Source organism: Carlito syrichta, unplaced genomic scaffold (assembly GCF_000164805.1).
Source record: "Carlito syrichta isolate Samal-C Ts95f unplaced genomic scaffold, Tarsius_syrichta-2.0.1 Scaffold302327, whole genome shotgun sequence".
In the NCBI taxonomy this organism is placed as follows: domain Eukaryota; kingdom Metazoa; phylum Chordata; class Mammalia; order Primates; family Tarsiidae; genus Carlito; species Carlito syrichta.
The window spans coordinates 389,645-403,642 of NW_007246423.1; the positions used below are offsets into that span (position 1 = coordinate 389,645).

General features: G+C 39.9%; 1 protein-coding gene across 3 annotated transcripts in view; it reads right to left on the bottom strand.

The window, feature by feature from the left end:
* TRDMT1 (tRNA aspartic acid methyltransferase 1) overlaps nt 1-13,998 on the bottom strand; it is a 53,920-nt gene that overhangs the window by 39,538 nt on the left and 384 nt on the right. The window lies entirely within an intron of this gene.

Consider the following 13,998-nt stretch of genomic DNA (forward strand, 5'->3'; position numbering starts at 1 on the left):
AATTATTGGTCCAAATGAAGTAATAGTATTTTTTAAATCCTAACATATATTCTACCTATCCTCTAAAAATGAGATGTTAATATTTGCTTTTAGAAAAGGTGAGGGAATTGGTTGGCATCACTTCTGAATAGCATTTTTCAGCAGTATTCCTGATAACCTTCCACGGAGAAAGGAAAAGGCAGCAGAAATTCTAAGAAAGTTCTAGAATGGACACATAGCTTTAATCTCATGTATCATTATAATAATCATTCTGTAATTACTTATAGATTTGCTCTCATATACCAACTTCATTTCAACTTTGTACAACAAAGATGTCATATTTCTTAACAGAAATAAGAATGAAAAGATAAAACTCAAACTTCCATCATTTTGACCACATCTCACTCTTAACATGACTTAAATTTTACATTGAGTAAAGACTGATTTATTCTCAAAAGACTTGATTATTTTGAAAATATTTAAAATGATGTATCATGTATCACAGAAAAAATCTGTTATTCAATTAAAATTTCACACACAATCATGTTTACAAAAACCCTTTGTGATTTAGACTTAAGACTCAAGTTTAAACTTAACACAGCAAAATGGTACCTACTTCAAGCAATACGGGGGGGGGGGAACTAAAAAAACCAGAAGTATCTTTTGGAGTGTGAACTCCTTTGGTACACTTGGAATTTGTTTCTATGGATCAAACGGTCAACCAGAGTATTTATCTGGAAGTTCTGAGAAGGCTGAGTAATGATTTGTGGAAGAAACATCCCAAGTTGAGGCAAAGAGATGACTGGGTCTTCCATCATGACAACGTACCTGCCCACACCGCACTGAGTGTTCAGCAGTTTTTGACCAAAAATGGCATGGCCCCCGTGTCCCACCCTCCCTATTCACCCTCGCCATGAGCAACTTTTTTTTTGTTTCGCCTGATGAAAAAAGTCCTCAAAAGGAGACATTTTACCAATGTGGAAGAGGTGAAACAAAAGACAGCAAAGGACTAAAAGGCATAAAAATTGACGAGTTCAAAAACTGTTTGGAGCAGTGGAAAAAGCATCTTGACAGGTGATTTGCATCAAATGGAAAGAACTTTGAAGGTGACTAAAGTTTAAACATGTAAGAATAAATGCACATTTTTTTAGTTAAAAATTCTGGTTTTTTAGAGGTCCCCCCTTGAACATATTTCACAAACATAACTCTAGCTTATGTGTTCATTCATTCAACAAATATGTACAAGTCATGTATATGTTATGTATGTGCCCTCGACAAAGTTTATTCTATCATGGAGCCGACATTTTAGAGGAGGGAGACAAATAATAATAATAGGTATGTAATATGCCTAGCAATTAAAAATACTACGGTGAAAAAAGAGCAAAATAAGTCAGACAGCATGGGAGAAAGGAGTGTCTCTGTTTTTATGTTGGTCAGTTAGAGAATGTCTCTGAGCAGCAACCTGAGAGACAGGAGGCGGAAGACCTGGCAGGCATCTGGGAGAAGACCTTCCCAGGACAGAGGGAAGAGAAAATGCAGAGGCCCAGAGATGGGAGCATGCTGGTTTAGTAGGAGGAATGAACAGGGAGCTCCGGGGTTTGGAACAGAGTAGCAAGGGGACAGCCACAGGAGGTGCAGTCCTAGAGGGAAAGGGGCTCTAGACCAAGCAGGCCTGGGGACTGGTTGAGGACTCTGGCTTTCATTGAGTGACATGAGAAAACCCTCAGAAGTTGTCATCGGAGGAATGACTTACCCGCCATATTTTTAAAAGATCATTAAGTGATAGAGTAGAAGCAAGGAGACAAGTAAAAAGGCTATACCAATAATCCTTTGTCCAGGATCCCTAGAAAAGTAGCTCGGGTGAAGCTTAGTGTAGACGTTTTTTCTGGGAGGTAAACTCCCAAGCGGTAAGAGTACAGCATGGAAGGAGGGAAAGTAAACAGAAGGCAGGACACTACCAAACTGGTTTCAGCTCTGCAGGAAACCCAGCCAACTGCTCTGCATGAGGGGCCTGGCAGGGCCAGGCTGTAAGGGACCCCACGCTTCTGAGCTGTCAGGGAGAGGGCTGTCTCGGGAGGTGGAGAGAAGCCCTGTGGCAGACACACTGTGAAGTCTAGGACAGCACTTCTCTTATCCCCATATGTCTCTGAGTAAGGAGCACCGCTGGAGGAGAGCACTGCTGGAGGGGAGCACTGCTGGAGGGGGAAGGAGAGGGATGTTCCTGTTGGCTCTTTTCTCATCCTGTTCCATAATGGTCAAAGTCATCCCTGAGGTGTACCTCTTCCCCTTACCTCTAGCTTCCCACACCCACTTCAGTTATTATTACGCAGGCCCTTCAGACACGCTGGAGCAGCCAGATCCCATGCCCATTACCTGGCATTGCATCAGGTGCCAGGGGTAGGCTGATTATTCTGAGGATCCCAAGCTCATCCCACTACCCTCTGGCAGCATCCCACTACCCTGAGGCAACAGCAGCATTAGCTAGGGTGAGACACCAGATAAGCAGCCCAGAGCCCAGAAGGCAGGTGGGGCTGAACGAATCTAAGATGATGAAAAAATGAAGTCTGACGAAACGGGAGAGATTTTGGACAAGGTGGTAAAGGTAAGAATGGAGAGAAATGATAGAATTATGAATACAATTTGAAGGTAGAGCTTATAGAATTGGCTGATGTGGGTGAAAGAAGAATCAGGATGACTTCAAGGCTCAGGTCTAGACAACTGGAAGAACGGAGACACCTGCTATTGGGATGAGGCAGGCTGCAGGGGCAGCCATTTTGGACGGAGACAGAGATGAGTAGTTCAGCTTTAGACATCTCAGATAAAACGGAGACAGTGGGAACAATAATAAATTCTGCCCAACAGAAGAACTACAGAGAAGGGTCCAAGTTGTGAACAAGTCAGCCAATACATGCGGCCCAGGCACCTCTCCTCACCAGCAACTCCAGCATCTCCTCCCACAGCTCCATCACTGCCCTCCTGTTGCCCAGCTGACATTTCCTGAAACAGGAACTAAGGAACACTGCTTCCAGGATGCTAATAAGTACTCTCTCTCCTCTTCCCCACTTAGACAAGGGGGGAGAGACAAGGGGGAGGTCTTCTTGCTTAACCCTTTGCACTTGGATGTCTCCTCTAAGGGGACACCGTAAATCTGGTAAACCACTCAAATGTCCCCTCTCAGGGGTCATAAAGAGATTGCTGGTGATTACACAGGAAAAACTTATAAAAGTGCAAAATTTTCAAAAATGTATGTTTTATTGAAGTTTTCCATTCAAAAACAATGAAAAACCTATGTCCCATTTGAAATCTGTCAAGCTTCTGATCGATTAGTTGAGAGTGGTTTGCAGGAATCACAAGTGCGTTCTACAACATCTTTGAACAACAGACTGGGCAATATATTACATATTACTAATATGAGAGGAAGAAAATAAGACTACATTGTTTGAGCAAACAGAAAAACACCAGGTGGAAGATGTCAAACAAATTACTATCGTACAACATGTATCAAGGAATGCGCAATGCATGTTGGTGACTGTTTCACACATTACCACACGTAAGAAAAATATAAGATATAAAATTTTGATTTTTTTGTCATAAATAAGTTTCTCCATGTCCAAAATTCTACTGTAAACTAAATGCCATTACAATAAAATAATTGGTTCCAATATTATACTATTTAATATGAAGTAATTCATATTTCACTATTTCATAAAAAAGTGAGGTTGAGTTGCTGGTAGGTGATACACGAGACGTCTCCAAGTGCGAAAGGTTAACTACATACAGGAAGCACTGTTTTAAGCCATAGTTTTTACTGTAGGACTTCTCAACACCTTTGATACATTTCATGTGTCCTGAGAATGTCTCCAGGAAAGCAGGTCAGGGGAAGAGTTTCTAAGCTTATTAGACTACAAGGCACACTGATTAACAGCACTCAGAAGACTCCTGCATAGAACACCAGCTAGGATACGGCAACTAATCCAAAATCTCATTTTAATTTTTTTTTTTTTTTTGGAGTTAGAGTCTCATCTCACTCTATCACCCAGTCTGGAGTGCCGTGGCACGCTCATGCGTTTTATTTCACTTCGTTTTATATTATTTAGTCCCTCCTTCTTGAAATTTTCCCCTCTCTTTATTTTCACAGCACAAGGCTCTTTGGTTCTCCTCCTCAGTCTTTAACCATTTCCTGTTCAGTTTCCCTTCTTGAATATCTGTAACACAGTAACACCAAAGCTGAGAAGGCTTGTGTGTAGTGTTTACTTATTCTAAAAAAGTCACCTGGAGATCCAGCAGGCTTATTAGAACTTTCAAGAGATACTGATGGTGGCAGGTTGGTGAAGAATCTGCAACTTGGGGAAGTATAGCAAACAGTTTTATAATCAAAGCAATCAAGTTAATTATTCCTATATGCTATTTATAATTACACTGATTAAGAGTGATGACTGCATTGTTTTCAGCCTTGCTTGGTCACCAGCATCCCAAGACTCATTACTGGGAATATGCACACCCTCAGAGACCAGCCTTGGCCTGAGGCTGCACCCTGAGGGTAGAGGCAGAAAGAAGTCAGGGATGGGGGAAATAGTCCCAAGTCTGGACAATACTTCACAATATTCTTCCTATTCCCCATGAAACGCCATTGTCCCTCAGTAGTCCATCTTACTGGTTTGCTTATCTATACAACCCCCACATATACACTAATTAATTTTTATCTCCTGCCCTATTTCTCCTCCAATCACAAATGCACAAGGGGTCGCCTAATTGATACTTCTATGGGTCTCCCAGACAGTTCAAACACTGTAACATCAAAATAAAACCTAATACTTCTCTCCCATCATGACTTGCAACTATACCATCTGCTAAATCATCCAAATAACTACCAAGTTTTATGGATTTGTAGTTCCCACATAGCCCCCAAATAAAGTCTTCTCCAATTGTCAGCTCTTCATAAATTCATTATCTCTCACCAATCATCTCCTATCTGGCCATCCTGCCTCTCTAATCCAACCTCCCTTTAGGCCTGAGGGTAAAATCTCCAGAATATAACTGTGGTAAACTCAATTAACCTTCAGTTACTAACCCGATCTACAGGATAAAAATCCAGGCACCTTATAGGGTATAAATGCCATTTCATAATTTAGCACCTCTTAAATTTCATCTTCTACTTTCTTGTAGTGCTTACATTGTGACAGCATCTTAGTACAGTACTTGTATCTCCACATAGACCTTGCTATTTCATGTGTCTGTGTGTCTTATCCCTGTTTGGTATAACCTTTTCCTTCTTAATTTTCTAGAAAACTCCCAATCGTCATTAAAAATTCTGCTTAGAAAAAAACAGAACAAAATTGAAGTGTAAATCACCAATTAAACAATATAAATATGTTAAAGGGGGAAAAGGGACAGTTGATGACCTAGATATAGAAAGAGTTCTTACAAAGCATTAAAAAAAGAGAGAGAAGAGCCTGGCTCGGTGGCTCAGCCTGTAATCCCAGTGCTTTCGGAGGCTGAGGTAAGTGGATTGCCTGAGTCTGCGGGTTCGAGACCTGCCTGGGCAACTTGGCAAGACCTCATCTCTACAATAAGTCAAAAATTAGCCGGGCGTGGTAGCGTGCGCGTGTAGTTCCAGTTACTTGGAAGGCTGAGATGGAAGGATCACCGGAGCCCAGCAGGTAGAGGCTGCAGTGGTGGGGAGCAGCCACTGCACGCCAGTCTGGGTGACAGAGTGAGACTCCAATGCAAAAAAAAAAAAAAAGAGAGAGAGAAAAGATTCTACCAATAGCAACACAATAAGTTACAGTAAAATAACAATAATAAGCATAAAAAATGTTCAATTTCCTAAGTGACATCAGCAGTATGAACGTGCACTATGTACCAGAAACTGTATAAACTCTATGTACATATTGTTTCAACAAACCAGGTGAAGTGGGGACTAAAGGGAAGCCCAAACTTTACTCATAAGATAACTTCTTATCTCCCTAATTCTGAATTGTACCCCACATTTTTAAAGTAAATAAATATAATAAAAAATAAATAAATCCTTTTAACAAGCCTATAAAGTTAGTGTTATTATCCCAATTTTATCAATGGGGAAACCCAATACAATTAAGCAAGTTACAAAACAATGCAGGAAAAAGACAAAAACTAACTTTATTGAGTATCTACATTACATTTTGGACATGAACTATTTTATGTAAACCTAGCAACACCCTTCAATCATCCATTTCTTCTGGAGGCCATTTGTAACACATGCTATAACTTTCTATAACTTTAAGATTTATGAGCAACAATAAGAATTGCTTGTATTTATTGAGTACTAACTACATTCTAGTGCACTATTTAGGCACTTTTAAAAACTAATTTATGCCGGGCTCAGTGGCTCAGCCTGTAATCCTGCGCCTTTGGGAGGCTGAGGTGAGTGAAGTGCCTGAGCCCGCGGTTTCGAGACCCGCCTGGGCAGCAAGACCTCATCTCTACAATAAATCAAAAAGAATAAGCCGGGCGTGGTAGCATGTGCCTGTAGTTCCAGCTACTTGGAAGGCTGAGGCGGAAGGATCGCCGGAGCCCAGCAGGTCGAGGCTGCGGTGGCCAGGAACAGCCACTGCACTCTAGCCTGGGTGACAGAGTGAGACTCCACTCAAAAAAAAAAAAAAGTTAATTTATAATTACAACGAGGCTCCTCTGAGGTAAAATACTATTACTGTCCCATTTTACAGAAGAAAAAGAAAGTTTGGTTTTTGACCAACATCACAAAGCTACACATCACATAGCAACAATGGCAAGATTTCAACCAAAACCTTCTCATGACAGAACTATACTCATAAACTGGGAAACTAAATTGCCTCTCCCACAAACTGTCTTATATAAACACTGTCTACTGTGATGACTATTTCATAGTACCAAACAACATAAGGCCAACCTGATGTAAAAATCATTTTTCAAATTATTTGACACTACCAAATGACTGGTAGATAGTTTAAGTATCAAATACTAAAAGAAAACTAGAATTTGCAAAACAGAAAAACCGTAACACCTGAAGGATTCCTAAAAGCATTTGGCAAAGGTAATGTAAATGTGGGTGTGTGTGGGTGTGCGTGTGTGTTCCCATACTGATGTTCCTTCCAAGTAAGGGGTTTCAATTAATTTTAAACTCCTCCTTCATCTCGTCCCTTTACTTCCTCTTCCATGGGAGTTGGAGTGACTTCCCTAATTGGCTAATTTGGAAAGAATAAACTGGGCATGCTTGGCTCAGCTCTAACCATTCTCCTCTTGGGAATAAACTAGTCACAGGGTACATTCGGTCCTCCCAGAAGGTATGCTGCCTAGTTCTCTTGTTTAATACTAGACCCACCTGGCCTTCTTATTAAGCTATATCCTCTAGCTCAGCCTTTATTATAAATTTAAAATGATATAGATTCTTATTTCCTGTTTGCTTTATACTATATCTTTCAGTTTGTTCAAAATTGGGAAGAGGGGTACTATTTATTGAGCCCTCTAAAAACCCAATAGATAGATCATAGAACAAATTAAATTGGTTATCTATTCATTAGCACTGAGGAAGTAATTTGATCTTTGAAATACAGCAATGAATGCTCTACAGTAAAGTAAGCATATATTATTCATCCCATAAAAGATAAGTAATTCAATTGTCCAATGGGAAGTTAAGATTCTCCTTTGCTGAATGCACACAATTCATCCTACATATTTCTTCTTTGTATTTCAAGTCTGGAAAAACATTCTACTAACTTCCATTGATACCAGAGAAAAAAATGATACATATTTTTAAACGAGGTAAGTTTTTACCTTGCTTCATTTTAAATCTGACGTGTTATCTGAAAGAAACTATAGGAAAATCGGCATAAAAAGGAAAATGTTACAATCCTAAAGACAGATACGCACAAAAGAAAAAAAATCAAGCAGTTCATATCACAGTCCCTTTTCCTGATTCAGGTATTAAAAACTCATAGTTAAGTAGTTTGGTGCACTCCAAAGTTGGAACAAGCCACTGGGGACTGAAGACAAAAGAGGATTCAGAAAGTGAAAAATGAATGAGTGACAAATGAGAGGCTCAGCATTTTTTTTTTTTTTTGAGTTGGAGTCTCACTCTGTCGCCCAGACTGGAGTTCAGTGGCCGCTCCCGGCCACCGCAGCCTCGCCTGCTAGGCTCCAGCGATCCTTCCGCCTCAGCCTTCCGAGTAGCCGGAATTACAGGCGCGCGCTACCGCCCAGCTAATTTTTTGATTTTATTGTAGAGATGAGGTCTCGCCTGCCCAGGCGGGTCTCAAACCTGCAGGCTCAGGCAATCCACTCACCTCAGCCTCCCAAAGGCGCGGGATTACAGGCTGAGCCACCGAGCCGGCAAGGCTTAGCATTTTAACATAAAATATTAAGGCAGATGAACTCTTATATTATCAAGTATTGTGGGCTAAAACTCAAAACCAACACCTTGGAAGACCTCTAGAAATTATTTGGTACGGCAGGCTTTTTTGCTTTTGAGGCTGTCTCCAATATTTGACTATAAAGAAAAGAGTCAACCAGCTAAAGCTCTCCTTTATTCACCACCTGAAATCACATTTTACTCTTCTCCTGCTATATTACATTTTAAAATGAGAAAAATACAGAATCCCAATTACATATATTTGCAGGTGACCTCACAGGCTCCACTGATATATAACTATGACATGACTTCTTCCACTGCTTTCTGAAAGGAGATGTTTTCACTTGGAAGAGTCTCATGAGCCACATCTTTATAAGTCATATAGGCATAGATAATATAAAGGTACACATAAGTAGTTCCTGTATTAAAGAATGTAATAGGCTTTGTTATGCTGTGGCCATCTACAATCTTTGCTCATGTTTCCTATGCCACATTATGGGTCCCTCCTGTCCCAAACAACAATCAGAACTCACTTTTCCAGCTTCCTCGATCTGGTAATGGGATCTAGTGCCTACCAATCAATTGCATCCATGTAAGACTTTAATTCAGAAGTAGCAATGTGAGGAAACAAATGAGAAAACCCATCTTTTTGGTGAAGGAGGTGGCACAACCATTCACCTTCAGGGATAAACTGTGATGGCACTTCCACACCCGGTCCTTAGCATTATTGGTGTGAGCTGTGACTGCAGGATAAAACTTCATTACAGCAATCCCCAGGGTGTGGTTTGAGCAGTGCACCTGCTGTTTATTGGGTGTCTTGGAGAGTCTGTTTCCAAATGTTTGCTAATATTTTTTTTCTGCTATGCTAGCTAAACAGTGAATTCTGTGGCTTGCAACTAAGAATTGCATATGATACACACACACACACACACACACACACACACAAAGTGGGCTACATAAACTATGGTTTCACCAAATGATGGTAAAATGATTATCAATTCAACTAGTAAACTCAAGTCATCTACAGAGAGTGAGGTATTGTGCTAGAGGAACTAAGAGGAACAGTATATAGACTATGTAAATACACAGGCATACAGATATAAAGTTAAATAAAATTTAGAAAACATGGAAGCATCTATGTAGTGATTGCAACAATGCAACAGCAGATTGCATATACTGATAAAGATGAAAAACTTGTATTGGGTATTACAATGTTTACTGGGTTTGAGGCAAACCTATCACGTTGCTAAAGAAATTAAATATGCTCCTTATAACTACAAAAATTCAGTAATGTGGGAAAAATATTTGCAAATCACATATATGGTAAGGGATTAAATATCTAGAATATACAAATAACTTCTACAATTCAACAACAAAAAAGATTCCAGAATGGGCAAAGGACTTGAATAGTAACTTCTCTATATTGAAGATATATAAATGACTAATAAGCATGTGAAAGATGCTCAACACCCTAGGTTATTAAGAAAATGCAAATCAAAACCACAATGGGATATCATTTAATCTCTATCAGGATGGCTGTTATTTTTTTAAAAACTGAAAAACGAAGAAGATGGAGATGGAAAAAATGGAATGCTCATTCATTACTGGTGGGAATGTAAAAATCAAGCAGCTATTGTGGAAAACAGTTTGGTGGTTCCTCAAAGAGTTAAACAGAATTATATGATCCAGCAATCCCACTGCTAGGTATATACCTTCCAAAATTGAAAGCAACTGCACTGTATTAGTAGCTTTTGACCAAACATGGCATGACCCCAAGCCCCACTCTCTCTATTCACCCAATCTCACCCCAAGCAACTTTTTTTTGTTTCCCCAGATGAAAAAAAGGCCTCAAAGGAAATTGCCAATGTGGAAGAGGTGAAACAAAAACTGGCAGAAGCACTAAAAGGCAACAAAATTGTGAAGTTCAAAAACCAGAGCAGTGGAAAAAGAGTCTCGATCGGTTTATTGCATCAAATGAGAGTACTTTAAAGGTGACTGAAGCCAGGCTCGGTGGCTCAGCCTGTAATCCCGCGCCTTTGGGAGGCTGAGGTGAGTGGATTGCCTGAGCCCGCGGGTTCGAGACCCGCCTGGGCAGCGAGACCTCATCTCTACAATAAATCAAAAAATCAGCCGGACGTGGTAGCGCATGCCTGTAATTCCAGCTACTTGGAAGGCTGAAGTGGAAGGATCGCCGGAGCCCAGCAGGCGAGGTTGTGGTGGCCAGGAGTGGCCACCGCACTCCAGTTTGGGCGACAGAGGGAGACTCCAACTCAAAAAAAAAAAAAAAAAAAAGGTGACTGAAATTTAAACATGTAAAAATAAATACACAATTTAAAAAAAAAAACAAATTCTGTTTTTTCTAGGTCTCCCTTTGTACACCAAACGTAAAGCAGCATTATTCACAATTGTCAACAAGTGGTTGAAACAATCTAAGACTCTACCCACAGACAAATCAACAGCCAAAACGGTTCATATATACAGGGAATATATTCAACCACAAGAAAGAAATGAGGTACTGATACATGCTTCAACATAGATGAATCTTGAAAATATGATGCTAAGTGAAATAAGCAGACACAAAAGTACAGATATTGTATGATTCCACTTAGATGAGGTACAAATTCATAGAAACAAAGAAAATTAGAGGTTACTAGGGACTGGGGAGAAGGGGAATGGGAGTTGTTTAATGGTACAGAGCTTTTGTTTGGGATGATAAAAATCTTTTGGAAATGAATAGTTGTAATGGTTGCACAACATTATGAATGTAAATGCCACTGAAATGAACACTTAAAAATAGAATAGTACATTTTATGTTATATACATTTTACCATAATAAAAAAATTCCATTGTAAACCTTATCTAGAAATAAGTCAAAATTAAAGTTCAATATTTTTCCTTTTATGCTGCTTCTTATGTTATTTAATGTATAGTAGATCCAAGTAAGTTAGTGGCTCTAATCAGAACAATGGCAATATAGCATGGTTAAAAGGTCATCTAAACAGACCTGGGTTAGAATATTGGTTCTATCATTAACTAGCTTATTGCATGCTTAGAACAGGCCTTGACATTTAGAAGATCCTAAATAAACGCTGAAGTCAGCTGTTGTTATCAGTTGCTTTATTATTATATAAAAACCTCATGAAAAGGAGTAATGCATTTTATTACAGAAAAATTTTAAATGTTTAAAACATAAAATAAAAGAACATTGGAAGACAAGGATGGGAAAAGTATTTGCATTGATATGATTAAGAGTCAGCATCCCAGCTGGGCGCGGTGGCTCAAGCCTGTAATTCCAGCACTTTGGATGGTGAAGGTGAGGACTGCCTGAGCTCAGTGGCTTAAGACCACCCTGGGCAACTTGGTGACATCTCATCTCTACAATAAATCAAAAAATTAGCCTGGCGTGGTGACACATGCCTGTAGTTCTGGCTACTTGGAAGGCTGAGGCTACTTGGAAGGATTGCCTGAGCCCAGCAGGTCAAGGTTGCAGTGGACAGAGTGAGACTCCAAATCAAAAAAAAAAAAAAGTCAGCATCCTTAATACGTAGACCTCAAGTCAAAATATAAGAAAGAGCAGTACGGACAGCAGGAATGCTACTTTGGCTCACAGGATTAGCCGGGGAAGGCCTCAATGAAGAGGTCACATATGAACTAAGATATGTGAGGTGAAAAGAAGCTGGAGTGGAAAAGTCTGGGGTTAGGGCACTCTAGTGGAGACAATAGCCAAAGAAAAGGCCAGAGCATAAAAGGAACTTGGAAGATTTGGAACAGAGAGAAAGAAAACCAGTGAGTTTGGACAAGAGAACTAGGGAGACTGGAGATAGGATTAAAAAGAAGAGAGAAGCCAGATCACAAATGCCTGGTAAGAAGATGGGATGGTGACTCTACTTCAAAGGGAAGCCATTTAAGCAGGAAAGCCACATGATCTGCTTTACTATGCATAAGACCATTCTGCCCTATGTGGAGAATGGATGGAGTAGGAAAGCAGAGTGGAAGCAAGGAAAGCAGTTGGGAAGCTATTTTAATCATTTAAATTAGAGATGATCCAAATTGAGGATGCATAGAAAAAATATTCAAATGTTTCATTAACCAAAAAAAATTTAGTTAAGATTATACAATTTGCACCCCACATCTTTATAATAAATAAATTTTTTAAAAAAGATTATACAATTTGCCTTATAAAATTAACAAAGGTTAAAAGAGGACAATACATAATCCTGATGAATATATAGTTGCGTGAGGCACTAAAAAATCTCTAAAAAGCAATTTGCTATCTTATCTATCAAAAGCCTTAAGAAATTCTCAGTTTTTCACTCAGTAATCAGCAAATAGTTAAGTCTTATTATTGAATGATAACCATGACTTATGCTCAAGGATGTAACTGTAGGGCGTTATACTTGCAAAAAATTGAGGAACGATCTAAATATTCAACATTTAAGAAGTGGCTGAATTACAGCTTATAATAAAGTACTAAGCAACTTTTAAAATCATGTTCATTAATGGAGTTTAAGATATTGGAAAACGCTAACATACAACTTCACAAAATTAACAAAGAAAACAAAAGTACAGAGTTATGCTTTGTTTTCAGTTTAATAGGAGAAATGGAGATAGAAAGCCGGCAAATACTTATGCAGTGAAAGTTTAATATTCATCAACCTAGTCTAGAATCAAAACTCAATACATCTGCTCAGGAAACACATACGCTCAAGCATTAAATATTGTATCTTATAGTGTTAGTCTCATTACCCTTGGTACTAAATAGTGAAGGGAGGAAGTTTCTGTTTTGTGGTTGTCTTGGTAATTTAAGAATAAACAGGTGAGTCCAAAGCCTAATTGTCACTTCATATCCCCAGTGACTAACACGGTATGTGGCACAAAACAGGAACTCCATATATATTTTTGAGTGACTACCACCAAAAATAAACCTTTCCGTTTCAATTCAGCACCAAAGAAATGTAAAACCTCAAAACGAAAGAGGCACCTAAAAAGTAATAGTGCTGATAACTGATAATATTTGAAGTGGTTACAATGTATAGGGCACTAATAAGCACTTTACAGGCCATATCCTTAATCCTCATAATAATCATTCTCAAAGTACTACATTTCACATTAGAACCAGGAAACACGTTCAAAAATGTTAAGGAACTAGCCCGACGTCACGCTGCAACAATGCCCAAAGTCAAGTTTGAACTCAAATATGGTAGAACTACAGAAGACATGTTTCCTTCAAGGATCAGACTTTCAAGTTCTCCTCTGTGCTTCCTCTACAGTCCTACTTAATATTTGCTAATTTCCACCTTGAACTGGAGTTACCCCTCTCAAGAGCCTCCTCTCACGGGCCGAGGCCCGCTCAGCCCCCGCTCCTCCCCCGCTGCAACGTCCTCCAGGGTGAGGGACCGAGTCCCCAGGCTTCCAGCTGACCGCACACGTAGAATGGGGACTTGCCACCAGGCAGGGGGGCTCGCCCCACCTCCTCACTTTGCCGATACTATTTTACTTTGATTTACAGCCTCTCGAATCCCGACTCACAGACTGAGCTTTTGGAGGCGCCGTGCCCAGACCCTCGGGCGAGGCTCGGCGCCGGGATGGGGGGAGTCTCCGCCGGGAGGGGCGCACGGGGCGGCGCGCTGGGGCGGTTTCCAGGACAACCGAGC